This window comes from Nannospalax galili, unplaced genomic scaffold, assembly GCF_000622305.1.
Source record: "Nannospalax galili isolate Female #2095 unplaced genomic scaffold, S.galili_v1.0 scaffold1053, whole genome shotgun sequence".
Classification (NCBI taxonomy): domain Eukaryota; kingdom Metazoa; phylum Chordata; class Mammalia; order Rodentia; family Spalacidae; genus Nannospalax; species Nannospalax galili.
This window is the reverse complement of record NW_008333523.1, coordinates 2,301,992-2,318,286: the sequence shown is the minus strand read 5'-3', so window position 1 is coordinate 2,318,286 and position 16,295 is coordinate 2,301,992. Positions and strand designations below refer to the sequence as shown.

General features: G+C 39.5%; 1 protein-coding gene across 2 annotated transcripts in view; it reads right to left on the bottom strand.

Annotated features, from left to right (window-relative positions):
- Positions 1-989: 989 nt before the first annotated feature.
- Positions 990-16,295, bottom strand: part of Smpx (small muscle protein X-linked) — a 63,519-nt gene continuing 48,213 nt past the window's right edge. For both annotated transcript variants that reach the window (XM_008828335.3, XM_029561217.1), the window contains exon 5: positions 990-1,411. The gene's annotated coding sequence lies outside the window, so the exon portion shown is untranslated. The remainder of the gene's footprint in view (positions 1,412-16,295) is intronic.

Sequence of the window (16,295 nt, the reverse complement as noted above, 5' to 3'; positions counted from 1 at the left end):
TGACAGAAGATAGGCTGGCACAGTTTGATTGATGTTCACCACCAAGTGTATCAGATGGAAATGATCATAATGGAGCACAGCCTGGCAAAACACCTTGGAGCTCCCACTAGATCGGAGGTCCTTTGGGAAACCAACAATTCATCAGGTATCACCAAGTCTATAGCCAGTTACAGGTGTATACAAAATAGTCTTGCTTTTAGAAACCAACCTCAAAATGGATATGCAAGAGAGTCTTTTCTGCTTGCGATATTCAAAGGACATCATATTTTTTACAATGATTTCCTCTGAAGCAAGGATAAAAATTATTTAGCCCAGAAATGGTGCTAAGGTCTCTTCATAGTAGGTAAGAGACCACAGTCTCGTATTTGATAATCTGGTCCATCACTGTGAGATTGCTCATGTGGTTCTCAGATCATAGTAGAGTTAAGGATTAATTAAATTTATCTCAAGAATCTCCAGCTTTTGTTGTTTTTGAGACAGGGCCTTGCTATGTAGCCCAGGCTGGTTTTGATCTAGCAATCCTGCTGCGTTACCCTACCAAATGTTGGGATTACAGGCCTGCACCACCATGTCTGGCTGTGAGTCTCCATCTTAATAGGAGACACATTCCTTTTCTTTGGCACAGCTCTCTTATAACCAACTCCTCTCTTCTGTTCTCATCTCTCAGCTTTACTTGACTGTGTCTTATGATGAACTCCATTCCTTCTGGATTAGGAGACTTTCTGAGCATCTATGGAAGTAAAATGCACTCACCATCACAGTCATCCTTGGATGGGGTATAACAGAAATATTTAATTCCTCATACAATATTTAAGTTCATATGCAATGAATAGTCAGTCATAGGGTTTCCCATGGTACCTAATAATTCAGAAGTCCCCACTTAGACAATATGGGATTTGACTGGTTCTTATGTCATATTATCTCTACATTAGGGAGTATGTAGCTATCTATAGATGATGATATGAAAATTAATTTAGTCTAGATTCATATTTTTCACTTGCTCAAATATTTATTTGAACTCATAAAAAGTTAATTGACATGATTTAAAAGGTGAAGAACTAAAATACATCCCAAATTTTGACCAAAAGACTGTAGGAAGTAATTTAAAGAACTTAACATCAAAATCACTGTAAGCACATTGCTAAAATCCCTCCATAAAGTCACATCTCTCCTTAACCACACCCCCAGGTGGTGAATTCATAGGCTGATTTTCTCTGAAAGATGCCAAAAATATAGCCAAAGTGAGAAATGTAGCCAACTAGAAGGAAGAAATATAAATGTACAAACAGGATATTTCTGCTACAGTCTAGGCATTCAGGAGGTTCATAATCTTCATACAAATATATAAAAGTTTTAGTGAGCTATATTCATTTCAATCCATCCTCTTCTGCTTTAATTCTTCACACCAAGCCTGCAAAAGAAAAAACAAGCAAACCATTAGATTTTTTTCCTCCTTAATTTTATTCAGATATGACTAACAAACTGTGTATATTTACAATGTAATGTGATGTTTTGATATATTCATGCACTGTGAAATGATTCAATCAAGCTAATTAGCAGCTACAACACCTCACATACTTTTGTGGTTAGAACACTGACTACTCTCAACAATTTTCAAATATATAATACATTATTAACTGTAGTCACTGTACTGGACAATGGTCTCCCAAAGCACATTCTTCAACCCCTAAAAAGCACCATTCAACTCTCTGCTTCTGAAGCTCAATGTTTACATTTCACATACAAGGAGCATCATACAGTATTTATCTTTCTGTGTCTGACTTAATTCACTCAACATAATGTCCCCTAGGTTCATCATTAGTTTAATTTTCATGAGATATTATTAGGGATAGCTTAAAACCACTATGATTGGTACTACTCAAATGGGATATAAGATTCCATTTTTACATGTAAGCTGCTCTCAATTCTGTGAATGCAATGGTGAACTAGAAATGGGTATGACCATCAACTTTGGCCTCAGTAATTTCAGTAACTGCCAACTAAATTAGGATGGTGTCCTTTTAAAAAAATTAAAATTTATACTGTTTATGACTATGACTGGCAAAATCTTGCCTGAGATAAATTTTCATGTATGACTCTAGTTCACCCCTTTCTAAATCCATTCCCATTGCTTTGTAACTTTGCAGTTTCTTATCATTATGGGTAGGATGTAAGTTCTCATGCCTGAATTGAGCCACGTGACTTGCTTTGGCTAAAAGAATGAGACAGGGGTATCTTAAAAAGAATTCCATGCTGAAGCAACCAGAGTGGTCTGCGTCCTGATTCCCTAACCGCAAGTTGGGTAACCTCTTCAGAGGATGGTGTGATAAGAATAGGAGGTAGGAACTGGCTAGGCAGTTAGGGTAAAAAGACCCCAAAGAAAAGTAGCCAGTTTCTTGGCTAAATGTCCTTGGGCCTCTTAGCAACGTACACCGTTCCAAAGGCCAAAAATGTCAAAAGTATTTGGGAGCTTTTCTCTAATCCTTAAAAGATTTTAGGGTTACCTCTTCAGAAGGGGAAATGTTAGAGTAGCCAAAAGCCCATTAAAAAAAAAGAAGAAGGAGTACATGAAGTTATCAGAAAAAAAGTGATGTGGAGATATGGGAGAAGTTGGAGGGGAGGGAGTGGGTATGGATTTGACCAAAACACCTTATATGCATGTGTGAAATTCTCAATAAATTATTTTTTTTAAAAAAGAATCCCATGCTGTTGCCTGCTTAGTTGTACCTCTGCTATTGCTGGAGGAATAATGAGAAACATGTAGATAAGAGCCACCCAGATAAAATGCCTCATCCAGGCCCTAGCTAGCACAGAGCCTCCAGCAGACATGAAGACTCCTACGTGAGTCTAGGCAAGATCAGCTAAGTACAAAATGGATGAGCTAAAATGAAAAATATTTTGTTTTTAGCCACATTGGATTTGGGGGTTATTTGTTATGCAGTAATACCTAATAACAAGGTGCCATTTCTTTTCAAAGCTCTTGATTATTTCCACCAGTCTTTGGTATCATTCTTTGTGTGTTTTACTTATGTGAATGGGAAGAATCATTTCTAAATAGAAGAAATACATTGTGTAGTAACAATGGCTGCTTTAAAAATATCTGCAGACAATGGTGAAGTTTCTTTCTGCTAGGGCAGAAACTAACGTTTGGTACTCTCCATAGTCCTTTCTTTTTCCTCTACTTCAAATGCCAGTGAGCCAAATACTCTATATCTTCATCTCTCTTACAGCTAGAGGGAGCCAGGGAACCCAGGTCTGGCCAGTAAACCCTGAGAAAATATAGCAGAGATCTCTTATTAAACTTTGCTTCCCTGTATACTCCTGGAGAGATCACAAAGCTCCATGTGTCAACGAGCACTTGTGGCACTGCTGTGATGCCAGCTGCATTGTTCTCCTCACTGACATAAAATGCATAGACGTTCCAAAAGCACAGTGATTTGTTCAAAGCTTCATAACTGGTAAATAGAAAGGCTCGGACTCTGAGGTTCTTTCCAGCCCATGAACAAGGATGATTTGGATGGGTCTTTGAACCAGAGGGAAAGGCAGGAAGGCACTGATGGTTGTAAAACAAAATCACCTCTTGAACTTCTGTAGAATGTTTCATCTTTTTTTCTGTTGTAGTAAGAACACAACATAAGATCTACTCTTTTAACATATTTTTAAACATAAAATGCATTACTTAGGTCATTGATTTAGGTACAGTGTTGTACAGCAATTGATGTCCTTACAGACAATTCATCTTCTTTTACTGAAACTTCTTGTTCATTTGTTTATAATTCCAGACTTTTTCCTCCCTCCAGCCCTTGGAAATAATCTTCCCAAGGTTTGCTTCTACGAATTTCACTATTTTAGCTACGTCATATAAATGGAAACGTATAGTATTTGCCTTTCTGTGACTGGTATATTTCACTTGGCATAATGTCCTCTAGGTTCATCCATGTTATCCTATTGTGCAGAATATCTAAGGCTGAATAGTATTCCATTGTACAATAATACCGTATCTTCTTTATGAATTGTGGTATTAGATATTTAAGGGATTTTTTTCTAGTGATTATCAATGGTCACCAAGAGGAAGTGAAATACCACTTTCTTCCCTGCCCTGTATTTCTAGGTGAGATGCATTTGATAGACCAGCACTCTTACAGCCTGATATTCAGGCACCATGCCAGTCTTACTGCCAACTATTCTCTTCTCATCATTCTTCTGCTCTCTGAATTCACTGGCCCATGTACGTACTGCTTCTGCAACATGGCAAAGCCTTCAAGCCTCCTGCTCTTTTTTTATAACTTTGGACTAAAATCCCACGTCCCCATGAAACCCACTGAATTGTATGTTTGCTTGTGTGCATTGTCTCCTTCCTCTTGTGTTTCCTACTATAACTGCCCTGCACAGGTTATGACCTTCTGAAGGGTATGCATGTATCCTATCCATTTTGTACATCCCATTGCCTAGCATAGCACCTGACACATCCATAGAGGGGCCTCAGGACTGATGTGTTGGATCACTGGAGAAATGAGAACTGTATTAGGAGTTACAGAAAAATTCACATTCTTCAAAGTGAGGCAAGAGGAATGAGCAAGAGTCCATAGATTCAACAAACCAGGACTGCTGATTTATGTGCTATGTCTCCACGGTGCTGTCAGTTCTTCTCTAGACCTTAGATGAAACTCCATCAAGATCAGTGTATGCTATATTCATTTTACTGCAGTTATCACTATGTTGGCTGACATACAGCCAGGCTCTCTGGCTAAGTGAGAGGTCCATGACAAGTTGACCTTGAAGTCAAGACATTCCTTGGACTGCTCTAAACAGCATAAAAGGAGTGATGGTCCATAGCAAATTGTCACTGAAACATATCCTGTGAAGTGTGATTTCTCTCTGAAAAAAAGTTCAGTCTGTGAAGCACTATCTGCAACCCAGAAACGGGTAACATTTATATGACAGGCTTGATGTGGAGTCTGATCACTATGCAATCCCAAGGCAAGTAAAATTGTGAGTTTACTAAGCAATATTATTTAGGAAGTACTATCCTTAAGGGAACTGGGCTCCTTCCCCTCACCTACCATGCCGAAGAGCCAAGAAGCCTAAAAAGTCTTGGTGGGTGTATGCCACCAGCCTGTATTTCCTATGGGAGCAGAGAAAGAGCTGATGATGATGTCACCAGTTTTGAATGCCTACTATATGCCAGGTGTTCCAGCTACCTCCCTCCCCTCATTTATGAATTGATCTTCACTGTTCCTGTAGGAGCCAGGGAGGAGGCAGCAGATGGGACAGAGGAATTACTGCAGTGGTCCTACAGATCATCCTGTGGCTTATCTAGCTCCTTCCCCTTGCCCAGGTTCCTATAGAATTTAAGAGGGTCCATGGGCCTAGGCACAGGACTCTGCTCACAGAAAAGGTCAGATATAGTCCTCCTTGGACTACAAAGTCCCAGAGGAGCAGAGTCTCTGTCTTTGGCCTCATGGAACTCACTGTGTGCTGGGAATGCCTAGCTGATAGCAGAACACAAAAAGTCGGGAATCCAGAAACCTGGACTCTGTTCTCTGAGTCAGGGCTCTAATTTAGAAATGGAATCAATGGGTAGGGATCCAGAGCTAAAACTATCCATGCTGTAAAGCACACTAGTTTTTCAGGGTGTTGGAATGCGAGTGTGTTGAGTAATCTCCAGGGCCACGCTGCTTTGCTGCCTGGACAACAGCTGTCAGCTATTCTCCTGTGTCCTATCATCATGGAAGGAAGGTGAGGCATCTTGCCAAAAAGTTGCTTGTCAGTTACCCCACACTTCTTTTATTCTCCCCAAAATTTAAAACTCAGAAGCCCAACCTCCAGCTGACCATTGGCCAAGGCACAGTTTGACTAGTACAAGAAATACATGTGACACCTCCCTTGTGTCACTCTAAGTTCAGGCTGAGAATCATGTGATGTTTATGCCTCACCATGACCCATTTATAGTTGTCTTACTCATCGTCATTGTGGTCCCACATACATCATATGGGAAATAGAGTCCACTCAACACTTGTCTGCATTTGGTCCTTTAACCAGACACTCAGGGGATGGTACAGCATTTGCTCTCTCCTTTGTGGTGTTAAATCATATAGCCATAAACACAGTGACACCCCAAAGTAGTGAAGAGACGGGCAGTGCCTTGTGCTCTGGTTTCATTTGCAATTGCCAGTTATTCACCAAGTGCACACTTGTTCAAGTTTGGAAGATCATTAGGGGCTAGAAACAAGACAAAGGCCTGGCCTTTGTAAAGTCATCTAGAGTTCACAAGGCACATTCACTGGCATTGTCCCATGCAGTCATCATGATCACACCATGAGGACAGTAGTACAAGCTATAACAAAGGCATATAAAGACTACCACATGCCCACAATCAGAAAACAAGACATGCACAACTTGGAATTGCACTCAGGCAACCCCAAACTCAGGAGGGTTTCTTTTATCCCAAACAACTACTCACAAATCAATGAAACAATGCTGTAAGTCAAATATTAGAAGTCTTCCTAAAGTATGAAACAAAATCTTCTATAGCAAAGCAGAGCCCAGTAACATCTAGAGGTGGACAAAGGGATAAACTGAGGGAATTGTTGACTCAAATGACTTCCCAAAAATGGGAAAATCTTTCTATGTTGTACATGCTGTGGCATTCTAGGTTAAAGGGCAATGGTACTTATATCAAAAACACTCCCAAATCCTCTTATGGCTGCCCAGCAATGGTCTATGGCAACCATGGGTTCTGAAACAACCAAATGGAAAGGTAACATCTTTACATACAATTAATGGAAAATATGAAAGTTGAGAGCCTCCCTGCCTTCTTCCAGTGATATATTTTTGAAAACTCTACTGTCATAGAGATCAACTTAAAGCTGATTGACTTGCTTACAGTAGCAATAATCATAATGAGCAGTCCAAAATCTCAGTATTTAAATAAAGAGCATGGCTGTAAGGGAGCTGGTTCAATGGGGAAAGATTGGTGAACCAAAGTCTGGAACACTAGCACCCATGTAAAAAAGTTAGGCATAGCTGTTCATGTATGAAATCCCAGTTCTGGGAGGCAGAGAGAGGCAGATCCTGAGACCCCATGGCCAGGCAACGTAGAATGAGCTCCAAGTTCACTGAAGAGACCCTGTATCTATTGTAAAAGAACAACTGAGGGAGGCAGCCCACGTCCTTTGTCCTCCACACATATGCATACAGGCAAGAGTATACATACATTCACGTGCACACACATCATCAAAAAACACAAAAATAACATTTACATGTGACTTTTGACATATTCTCAGGCAAATACATAACTATAAAACTTTACAATCTTTAAAATAAAAATTCAGATGGCGAGATGACTCAGCGGTTAAGAGCACTGGCTGCTCTTGCAGAGGACCCAGGGGTTTGATTCCCAGCACCCACATGGCAGCTAACAAAACAGTACATAACTCCAGTTCCAGGCGATTTGACATCCTCTTCTGACCTCCGTAGGCATTGCATGACACAGGGGCACTTACATACGTGCAGGCAATATACTCACACAAAAAAAATAAAAATAATAAAATAGTTTTTAAAACAAATAAAATAAAATTATTTTCAAAAATGAATGAACCTAGTATTGCTCCTCTTAAGAAATTGGGAAATTAGAATCAAAAAAAGTTGATTGACAGCCAATTAATGGCTGAGAGTTCTTTCCTCTATGCTAAACTCTTTTTCAAAACTTGCATAAAATGTGAATAAGTAATCAGTACATACTGACAGTACATCTGTGGCATTCATGTGAATAGCAGATACAAAGAAATCTATCTGTAGTATATCAAAATTTTGACTTAGGGGCTTTAGAGATGGCTCAGTAGTTAAGAGCATATGTTGCTCTTCCAGGGGACCTAAGTTCATTTCCCAACACTCAAGTGTGGCAGCTCATAACCCAACTCCTGTAAACCCAACTCTAAGTGATCCAATACCCTCTTCTGGATTCTGTGGGCACCTGCATACATGCAGCATACACACAGAACTACACACAAACACACACACACACACACACACACACCCCAATACACATAACTGAAAATTAAAATCTTAAATTGCTTGACATAAATACTCTTGTACTTATTCTAATGAGTTTCAATATTTCATAAAATTAAATCTTTTCAGAATTTATCAGTGTTTATGAAAATAATTTTTAGACAGCAAAATATACAAATATCAAGTGAATAGTTTGGTTTTTTGTTTTGACTAGGCTTCTTATTTTGAGGGGCTGGGGGTTGAACCCAGGGCTTCACATAGGATAAGCACATGCTGTGCCATTTAGCTGCACTCTCAGCCCCCTTAATGAAGTTTTTTTAATTTATAGATAGTCCCCAAATTATGATGGCTCAGTTTATAACTTTCAAATATATGCTGGTACCAAAAAAAAAAAAAAAAAAAAAAAAAAAGATCGTTTGTCAAAAGCAAACCTTTCAGGTCTTTGAAAGACATTAAGAAATTAAGTATCCAGTAAAAGATCTATTAGGCAAACTGGTTCAGTCACCTGAGGAAATATTACAGAGTGATATAATCAATGATAAATTAAGAAAACAGTAGAAATAGTATTGTGAGCTCACTCATCAATGAAGATGTTAATGTTTTGATTCCCAATTTACTTGGCTTCTTTATATAACTATATATTTCATGCAAACACTTAATTTTTTCAGATATTTTCTCATGTATCCCAGGCAAGCCTCAAGCTCACTACTATATACCTATGGAAGGCTTTGAATTTCAGATCTTTCTGCCTAACTTCCCTAGTATCAGTATTATAGACTTGTGCCACCTTGCCTGTTTTATATCATGGTAGTGATTGAACCAAGGGCTTCATGAACTCTAGGCAAGCATTCTTCACCTGAGTTCTCATCCCTTAAACACTTTTTTTTGAGACAAGGTCTCCCTGCAGCCCCAGCTGATCTGGAATGCACCATGTAGATCAGACTGGCTTCAACCTCACAGACATCCACCTGCCTTTGCCTCCTGAATGCTGGAATTAAAAATTGTGTGCCACCATGCCCAGCTTCAAAACACATTTTTTGATAGGGCTGTCTATTTAGTATGTGTTTCTTCCCAAGTACAAACACTAATCATAAAGACTTGGAGAGATGATTTTGAAGGCCATCTAATAATCTTAAGTCAATGCCTTTAATTTCATACCAATCATTCAACCACCATTTTAAAAGCTAATTATAGTTTAAAAATCCTTACCTTTGAAGACATCATTAAAGGATTTTAACTACATAATATTTTTATTTTATTTATTATTTTTATTTTATGTGTATGATTGTCTTGCTTGCATGTGTGTAAGTTCACTCATGTTGTGCAATTCCCGACGAGGTCAGAAGAGGACATTGGATCCCCTGGAACTGGAGCTACAGACAGTTGTTAGCAGCCATGTTGGTGCTGGGAATTGAACCCCTGTCCTCTGCAAGAATAGCCAGTGCTCTTAACTGCTGAGACATCTCTCCAACCCCTTAACTACATAATATTAAGAGGTAAAGAGTCAGTTATTGCTGAAGACAGGACACACTTTGGATGCAGGACATGGAAGAATTGAGCTGGAACTCACCTGGAAGCCTCCTCCTTGAAGGCTAGCTTTCATGGTATCAGAGGATACTGTATAAGCTGCCAAGGTGAAAGATAAATCAATGGTCCTACTCAGCTGTAAAGCCTAAAATACAACAATGACTGGCCCAGCAAACTATCACTATTGGTGCAGTAGTGGCACCTTTATGTTGAGGATAATCAACAGCTGTCTAACTGGAATTAAGGCCTTCTCAATGATAAGGAACTCACATGTGGTACTATAAACACAGCCAAATACACATGACTGGAGAGGTCATAGATGCTAGAGAAAAATCTACTTTTGCCCCATCCCTAGATCAATAATGTGATTTCTTACTTTATTCTAAATATACATCCTCACATTTACAGCAAGTGAGCTTTTCACCCCTCACCAAAGAAGCTTCTTTTTGCAACAAATGGAGATGATTACACAGTTCTAGAACTGGTCAAATACAGAGAACAAGTGTCTGTAAGATGCTTAACTCAAAGTAACACATCTTCAATGCAACCTCAAGACTCAGGATGAATGTATCTCTCAACTCTCGCCAGAGAAGTTTCTTTATGCAGCAGATAGTGACTAACACAGAAACCCACAATTAGCCAATGTGCAGAGAACAATAGGCAACAGAGTGCTCATCCATGAAGAGGACACCTGTTTCAAACCTCTGCCTCTCAAAGCTCAGGGATCATTGTGAAAGAGAAGGCAGAAAGATTGTGAGAGCCAGAGATGTGGATAATCACAAGGAAGCAGAGTCTTCCAGACAGCTAGTCAGTTACTCAAATGAACTCACAGCAATGTTGACAGCATGCACATGTCCTATGCAAGCTCAAAACAGACAAAAATCCTACTATAGATATGGGGAAGTAGGTAAGAAATCCCAACCCAACCAAAGAAACTTTTGGCAATTGGTGGCTGCTGAGAGAAGAGAGACAGTGTCTTATAGGGATGGGACTCTTGGTGGGTCCATTGGACAGACCTACACTGAAGGACATTTAGGGACACAAATCATACTCTATTCAAACTATATTGCATGAAAATTGCAAATATTCAATAAAAAATTAAATAAATAAAATTAAATAAATAAATAAGAGTTAAAGGATCAAAAAAGATGTCCATGGGAAGGAAAGATGCACTGGATGTTGAAGAGCTCATTTATAGGCTGTTGTAAATCACTCTTAAAGTTGTGGGAAATTTTCTTTTTGTAACTTATAACAGGAGCTCAAAGTTCGCTATAATCACCTTGAGATTTATTTTTAATTCCAAGCTCAGGCTGCCCCAGACCAATTACATCAGAGTCTCTGGGGGTGCAATCAGTAGTTTTTACAATTTTCCAGGTATTCTGATGTGATGTCAAGTTTGACAACCGTGGGTCTAGAAGAACTTCTCACTTCAGTGTTCAGATGCTCTAGGGATCTTGTTAAACTGTGATTCTAACTTGCAAGGTCTGGGGTGGAGCTTGAGCCTATGTATGTCCAGAAACCTCCCAGGGGTTGCTGTTGATCCATAGACCACACCAGGAGAACGAAGAATCTAGAACAGTGATTCAGGTGGGGGCTTGCCTCTGCCCACAGACATGTGGAAATGTGTGGAGACTTTTTATATAATTTTTGTTTTTTAATAGTTTCATATATGAGAGTGTTGCTTTTGCATTATTTCCACGCCTCCAGTCCCCCTCAAATTCCCCCATGCCCTCCACTCCCTCACAATTTTTTCTTCTTTGATTTTATTTATATATGTATATATAATATACATTTCCCCCATGCCCTCCACTCCCTCACAATTTTTTCTTCTTTGATTTTATTTATATATGTATATATATAATATACATGTAATTTACATAAGTATATATATAAATAATGCACTGAATCCATTTGTTGGTACTCATGTGTACCTGTGTTTAGGGCTGCCTACTTAGGATTAGATAATCTCTCAGGGAACTAGTCCATGGAAAAAAGTGATTCTCCCTCCCTCAGTATCCATTGACTGCCTGTAGCTCTTTATCTGGAAGTGGGACCCTGTAAAATTTCCCCATCCACATTGGCAATTCAACTGGTGATTTCATGCCTAAGGAGACATTTTCAGTTATTACAACCAGAAGGAAGGATGCTGCTGAGCATCTTCAAGCAGCCCCACAACACAGTTCTCTGAACTAATGTCACCAGTGCTGAGCTGGATAAACTGAGAGAGCTGTTTCTGGAGAAAGAAAGTGCTCCCAAACCTGAGCCAGAACAGAGCTTTGGGCTCTGGTGTAATAAGTGGTTTCTTCTGGGAAGCATTGCTGATAAAATGTGAGTGATTTTGTGATCAACTTAATGAGATTAAAAGTCCCCTCTGGGAAATTAGATTTACCTGCCTTGCTAAATTTGCCTTGTAACAGAATTTAATGATCACTTGTACCTGGGCTCAAAATGTTAGCTACTCCCATTTATTTTCCTATTCCAAATTTTTGAACAGGATTTTTGAAGCTTCTTTAAGCAACTCAAATAAAGTTTTGACATGTGTTTATAATCTATGCACCCAAGAAATTGCTTTAACAACCTTAGCCTAGCACGCCTCTGAGCTGGTTACCAAGTGAGATCCTGACTGTATAATTCAACTCATATTTCCTGTGTGCCTACTGTGGAGACCATGCCCAGCCTTCATATCTCAGCTCTCCTGTGCACCTTGGGCAAGTTACCTAACCATGTAAGCCCCAGTGGTTTTCTGATTGATAGGAAAATAATAGTGTCAAGTTCATATGATGGTTGTGAGGATAACATATTAAAGCATTTAACAGACTGCCTCCCACATAGTGTGAACCGCACTATTATTCTCAATTCCCACACAAAGCTTATAAATCAACACATCTTTCCTCCTCCTCCTTCTTCCAAGCAAGATTTTCAGTATTTATCATCTTAGCTTCAAGCTGTTAGTGGTATTGATGGTTAGGGAGATCTAAATACGTGGAGAGAAGTGAAAGGAGTTAACTGCGGGCTTGAGAGGCATTGAGATGGCTCTGCTGTCACCCAAGCCTGTCAACCTGTGTTTGATCCCTGAACCCAAGCTCAATACCCAGAAACAGTGAAAGTTGTCCTCTGGCCTCCACATGGTTGCTGCGGCATGCATATTTATACACACACTTTATGCACAATAATAACATGAAATGAAAAATAGTTTTTCAAGAAAGGAGTGGGGGCTGGAGAGATGGCTCAGCAGTAAGAGCACTGACTGTTTTTACAGAGGACATGGGTTCAGTTTCCATCACCCACATGGCAGCTAACAGCAGTCTATAACTCCAGTTCCAGGGCAATCTGAAGTCCTTTTCTGACCTACACAAGCATTGCATGACACAGATGCACTTACATACATGTAGGCAATACATTTATACACATAAAATAAAAAAATAATAAATGAAATATTAAAAGAAGAAAGTAGTGAATTGAGTCTAAATTACAGGGGTAAAAAGGACTTGAGGACTCAGTGGAAAACTGGATTTCTCCAAAAGAAAAAGATTTGAGGTAAGAAGTCTATATGAGAAGGAATGGTGGGGCTGATAATCAGGTGGCTTTAGGTATTTTTACTGTGCTTTACCATGAAAAAATAATCTTCTGAGACAGTGTCTCATGTAGTCCAGGCTGGCCTCAAACTCACTACGTAGTTAAAGATGACCTTGAGCTATTGATCCTTCTGCCTCCAGTTCTCAAGTACTAGAATTTCAGTTGTATGTCATTACACACATACTATATAAATCTTTCTTAGATAAAGTTATTCATTCATTTTAGGTCATTTTTGGAAATTGGCTTGTTTTTATTTTGGAGTGTATACTTAAATGTGCTTAAATGTGGGATTCAGAATTCCTGTCTAATTGGGCTATGTTATACCTGAGGAAATGCATTAGACACTATACATGCATTGTAGACTAGTTAGATCGGTTATCCTCTTTCATGGAACTTGATATGTAGAGGAAAGACAGACAAAACAAAAGTAATGAAAAATCCATTCCTCTATTGTTATGGGTACTACTATGATGGGACAAACACAGGAAGGTGTGGATGTTTTATTGAGCTTGAGGGGTCAAGGAAAGCCTTTTCAGAAATAGTATTTAAATGGAGACTTGACTGGTAAGAGCAGTCCAGCCAATGGATAGGAAGGGTAGGAGACAAAGATTGGGAAAAAAATATTCCGAGCATGTGCAAAGTCCTAGTGTCAGAATGGCATTTCTGTGAACCGAGGTGAGCCTACCAGGTTTGGATCTAGGAATGTCTGGGTGAGCTGAAATGAAAGATGAGAAAAACTGGTTGAGGAGTTTGAGCCTGTTGATGCAAGCCAGAAGGGAGGGTAGTGAGGAGCATCAAAAGGTGTGTGATAAGCCTGGGGCATCATTTCTTTTGTGGGTCGGAGGGAGCTTTCAAAGAAATCTGACTTTAGGTCTCTAAGAACTAAGAACAAGCAAGAAAGACTTTGAGGAACAAAGTGCACTTGTTGCTTTGACAGCTGTGGGTCATTAATATTCCAACTGCTTCATGGGGTCACCTGTATGACAGCAAGAATGGCCAGTGAATGGAGTTTACAAACAAAATGTTCTTTTGAAGTGAAGAGAAAAGTCAAACATAGGGGAAACTCAACACTTGTCCAAAGGTTCATGCTGAGGATTGAGGGTGGATGCACTTCTCCGTCGACAAAAGCCCAAGGGCTCTACACTCAAGTATTTCAATTCCTGATCTCAAACTTCATAAAGAGTTGAAGAATATGTTCATGGGTCATGGACGCATTACTTGGAGCAGTAAACAGAAGACAACTCATAAGTGACCAGATTCTGGGGCATGCAGTTGGAACTAATGCTGAGCTCTCACCTGTCATTTCGAAGTATTTTGTGGGCTGGGAGGAATCTGACTTTAAATAAAACAGAAGTGGACAGTCTCTTGTATCCCATGGCTTAATTTATTGAACAGGGGAAACAGGCTTTGTGAGGGAGACAGACTCATCCCTAACGATTTAACCATTAATAAAACCCTGCTATAAATGGAATTCAGGAGAGACAGTAGCTTGTCAGAGGGCAAAGGAACCATCCCCATTAAACAAAATAGGTCAGACAAGGAGAAAAGTGTCATGTTTCCTGACTAGGTAAGTTGATCAGAGATGACAGGCCTCGTCATTTCTGAGCTGACTAAAAAAAGATAGAGAATATGCAAGAGCCTTCTTTCTTGTTTTCTTTCTTAGAAGATGTCTGTTTCAAATAAAATCTTAAAAAGAGGTGATAATGTTTACCACAGCTTTGAGTTTTATGCCCCAAAACTTGCACATATGTGAGCATGTGTGTGTGTGTGTGTGTGTGTGTGTGTGTGTGTGTATGTTCAGAAATTAGTTTTTCCAGGAAAATAAATATGTCCTGTTTCTTGTACAGAGTAGGGATTACTGAAGCTCCAATCCCTTGAGGAAGGATTTCCTTCCATTGTTTTGATCTTGCTGATGCCCTCTGTATTTCTCCTGAGTTCTGGTTTGGGACTTCAGAAATCAAAATAGGAAAAAGAAAGTAACTAAATGGGAACAAGATAAGGAAGGTGAAGAAAATTTCAATTTATCCCTTAAATATGGGGATTTATTTCACTTCTGGATTTTCTTCCTCTTGAAACACCTGCTCCCTAAAGATTCAAGGAAGTAAAGAAAATACATCCATTACTGCTCAGGATATGCACTTTGCACATAGTTTAAAGTGGCTTTGTCTATTAGAAGCATCAGGAAAATTGCCTTCATGCGTATAAATAATCTTTCCCATATTTATAAAAATAAAGAGAATTAGTAGCCAGGTGTGGTGGTGCATGCCTTTAACCCCAACACTAGGGAGGCAGAGGCAGGCTGATCTCTGAGAGTTTGAGGCCAGCCTGGTCTACAGAGAGAGTTTCAGACCAACTGGGGCTACAGGGAGACCCTGTATCAAAAAAATGGAACCCCCCCAAAAAAAGAAGCAATAGAGAAATAGATAATTCAGTGTTTTAAATGCATATAAGAAGTTGTAAAGCAGGCATGATGTAGACGCCTGCAATCCTAAGACTAAGAAAACAATAGGAGAAATGTCACCACATGTTTAAGGCCAACCTGGTCTACATAGCAAGTTCCAACAGAAAACTCAGGTCTACATAGTAAGAACCTGTCTCAAAAGAAGGAGGAAAAGAATGAGAAAGAGGAAGGTGAGTCAGAGGAGGAAGAGAGAGACGAAGAAATTGTTTTGATGGTGATGGTGAAAAAGAACTACAGTGATTAAAGCAAAGTAAATATTGCAATGTTACATCTATGTGCCTTTGGACAAATCTTACTTCTCTGGAACTCCATTTCGTCATCTCTAACAAAAAAAATATGTGGAGAAAAAAAATATGGAGCTTCCAAAATGACCCGCAATGATCCTTGCCTCCTAGTAGTCAGACCCCTCTACAGTCCCCTCCAACACAAAATAGGATTGACTTGTGTGTGGAAATCAATTGTGCATTACAAAGTGCTAGAGTATGACTTAAAGCATTAAAACACAAAAGACTTTGCTTGCTTATATTGCTCTTGCTTGGATACCATGCTCTGGGGCAAGCCAGCTGCCATGTTACGAAAACACTCAAGCAGCCCAATGGACAAGTCCTCCAGGTAAGGCACCAAGGCCTTGTGATAAATAGTCATCACTAGTTAGTCAACAATGTGAGTGATCCCATGCTCTGGGGCAAGCCAGCTGCCATGTTACGAAAACACTCAA